General features: G+C 54.4%; 1 non-coding gene across 1 annotated transcript; it reads right to left on the bottom strand.

Moving 5' to 3' along the window:
- Positions 1-2,906: 2,906 nt before the first annotated feature.
- On the bottom strand, positions 2,907-2,979 carry Trnak-cuu. Its single transcript has one exon. It is a non-coding gene; the product is annotated as a tRNA-Lys (tRNA).
- Between the last annotated feature and the right edge of the window lie 252 nt (positions 2,980-3,231).

Here is a 3,231-nt window from a genome sequence, read left to right as displayed (position 1 = left end):
CAGCATTTTGAACGTTTGACACAAGAAAAGTGGTATATGATATAAAAAAGTAATAGCACAGCAAATTGTTCACAGTGTAATGTTTCGACGTTGTGGACATATTTGGATATCAAATACATGGGCTTCTATGGGAACTCTGCCGTAACACGCCCAGAGATGGCGCAAGCATGTGAGGGCATAAGGGTCTGCAGATGAAGACCTTCGCCTACTTTTTGCGGAAAAACAGAGTGCGTCATATCAGGAAGCCACCGTACCACCCTGCTTCGAATTAAAGTGCCGAGCGATGGGTGCAAAAAGTGAAATGAGACCTGCTGTGCCAGTTGCTCTACGAATGAACAACGGGTATCAAGAACACCTTACAGCATCGAGTCGACCTGTTCCTCTTCAAGTGTCGAACCACGCCTACCGGTACCACGGGGCAGACACCTGCGGAACTGTTCCTCTCGTGGAAGCCTCGCACACGTCGGAGCCTTCTGCAACACAGCCTGGGGTATCACGTGCACGAGCGGTTCTTCAAAGCGAAGAGGAAAGCAGACGAACGAAGGGGGCCGTGGAGATCGTTCGAAGTGCAAGATCGCGTGCTGGTGCAAGATCTTCGTCCTGGTGACACCAATTGGTTGCCTGGCGTCATCAAAGAACGATGCAATGTATCCACATACATTGTTCGTGTGGGAGGGGACAACGGGTTTGTGCATGCAGACAAATTACGTCCGTGCTCTTTTGAACATATCGAGATTATGCCTAGTGCGTTTCCTAGTCCAGTGCCAAGTTGAATATCAGACTCGATGCCGGAGGCATCTACCAGGAGGTCTCTCCTGCCAACGGTGGAGCCCCCGACCCCTGCAGCACCACACCCTGGGCCACCTTTTCCAGTCCGAACCCGAGTTCCGCATCGCTGTCACCGCATCGAGCAAGTGCGTCACCTCTACAGCCAGACGCTCTGCGGCGTAGTACTCGTACTAAGAAGCCCCCTGATTGATACAGACCGTAAATATTGTATAACATAATTCAGGAGGAAGGATTGTGGTGTTATGGCTACTAGCGTGACAAGTCCTTATCTGTATAAGAGCGCCGGGAGCACTCATCTAGTTGTTCTTAAAACGGCTTCGCTTGCCAAATAAACATGTTACGTTAGCTGCGCTGCCCTTTGTCTCGTCCACCACGGCTACAACTACAACTTCTGAACGGCGGAGGCACATTGGGGGGGCCCTTCATTTCTAGTTCGCAGACAACTCCCCAGACGTTCCTCACTCGAAAAATGTCAATTATAAAGGCTGGCTCACACGTTTTTGACTGCCTACAACCGGAGAGGCTCGAAATTTGCTTTTTAAGGTGCACTAAAAGGTTAAATGTATAGTTTATTTATTATCCGTAACGATTCAAAATGATGATGAAAATGATGAAAATGATGCCTCAAAATTTGAAACTTGGAAAGTCAGTATTTGTGAAGTAAGAAACCAAGTTCCTAAAGCCGAATTTTAAGTTCCCGCGCGATCCGCGCCAGTGCATTGACGTCAAAGATTGTGTCGTCTTGCAGGTCGAGTTTCTGTAACGCCTCCGAACCATAACGACCGGAAGTATCGTGTACGCCGGCGTCCCGCGATCAACCGCGCTTCTCCGCGCCTGACGGCCAATGCTGTGAGCATGCACGCGCAAATCGCGTGCGCAGCCTTGATAAGGCGCATCAGAGGCGGCGCACAGGGAGTCGCTGCCTGGACTCAGGCACCGCCGGTATCGTCTTGTCCTTGTCCAATTAAATGTAGTTTCTTGTTCTTGAAACCGTCGGCTCCGTGTTATTCCTCCGGGTCGGGTATGCAGCAAAGCAAACCGACCACAATGGCGCCCAACCGTGGTATGCTACCCACTCGCAGGAATTTCACGGGGCTTGGTTTCTTCTTTCGTTATGCTTTTTCCCCATACCCCGTGTTTCCTAACGTCGTCCCGTGCTTCCGTCACGTCCGCGTTTGTTGTATTGGCGTGTTTCTGACTGTTTTGTGACCGCGGCAATCATTTTGCGCGCTTGTGTTGGGTTTTTGGGGGCGTTTCCTTTTTTTGTGCTTGCAGGGATGCTCACGCGGGAGCAGGAAGCCGCGATGGCCGCAGCAGCACAAATGAACCTGCTCACGAAGGTCACGGAGATGTGCGACTCCGTGATGCAACGCCTGGCCCAGACGCCTGGCCAGCAGGAGACCCCACCGCGAGAGCCCCGACCACACTTGAATGTTCCTGTCTACATGGGGTACGACGACGTCAAGTCCGTGGCAGACTTCCTGGGCGAGCTGCAGACGTACCACCTTGCCTCCAGTGCTGCGGAAGCCTTCATCGTGGAGCGGATTGTCCCGCTGGCGTTGCAAGCCAGCGCCAGGTGCTGGTTGGGGTCACAGGCCCCCTTCACCAACCTGGCGGACTTCCAGACAAGGCTCCGAGAAGAGTTCCTGCCTGGAGGCTACGCGACGCAGATTCTCCGAGAGCTCGAGGCAAGGACGCAGCACCCGGATGAAAGTCTGGTCCGGTAAGTTCGGGCCATGCAAGAGCTCTTCAAGAGGGCGGACCCGAAGTCGCCGGAGTCGGACAGAGTAGCTCGGGTCAGAAGACAGTGTCACCCCAGGTACCACTTCTACCTGATCAACCGCACCTTTGAGACCCTTGAAGAGCTAGCCCGGGGCGCCCGCCTCATCGAGGAAGCTCTTCATGCCGAGCGGAACTACGTGCCGCCACCACCAGCCAAGTACGCGCTCGAACCGGCATGCGCATGGCGGGGCCCCGAGGCCTCCACGCAAGTGGACTGTCCGAACGAGACCTCCCTTCCCCTCCACGTCAACCAGGAGAGTTGGCGTGGCATGCATGGTGATCTCCCGTGCGGGATAAGCGATAAAGGGAGCAGCAAGGCAAACCGACCACAATGGCGCCCAACGTGGGGCTCGAACCCACGACCCCGAGATTAAGAGTCTCGTGCTCTACCGACTGAGCTAGCCGGGCCATCACCGAAATCAGTGTCCAAGACTTCTGGACACTACAAACAAGAGGTGGCACGAGACGGCGGCAAAGGGCCGGAACCAGAACCAGGGAAACTACTACGGCCGGCGACGCTCAAACCAGACAGCCGCTCGCCGACGGCCGTTGCAGTCCCTGGGAGCAGTGAGGCCGTGGCACAGATTCCATCGGTATGTCGAATCCAGCCCGAGCCTATTATCATTGAACCGCGCATGACGATTTCACTGCTCGATTTTC

Source organism: Ixodes scapularis, unplaced genomic scaffold (genome assembly GCF_016920785.2).
Source record: "Ixodes scapularis isolate PalLabHiFi unplaced genomic scaffold, ASM1692078v2 PGA_scaffold0__279_contigs__length_252992795, whole genome shotgun sequence".
NCBI classification, from domain to species: Eukaryota; Metazoa; Arthropoda; class Arachnida; order Ixodida; family Ixodidae; genus Ixodes; species Ixodes scapularis.
Note: the sequence above shows the minus strand (reverse complement) of the source record. Positions and strands in the feature narration are given on the sequence as shown.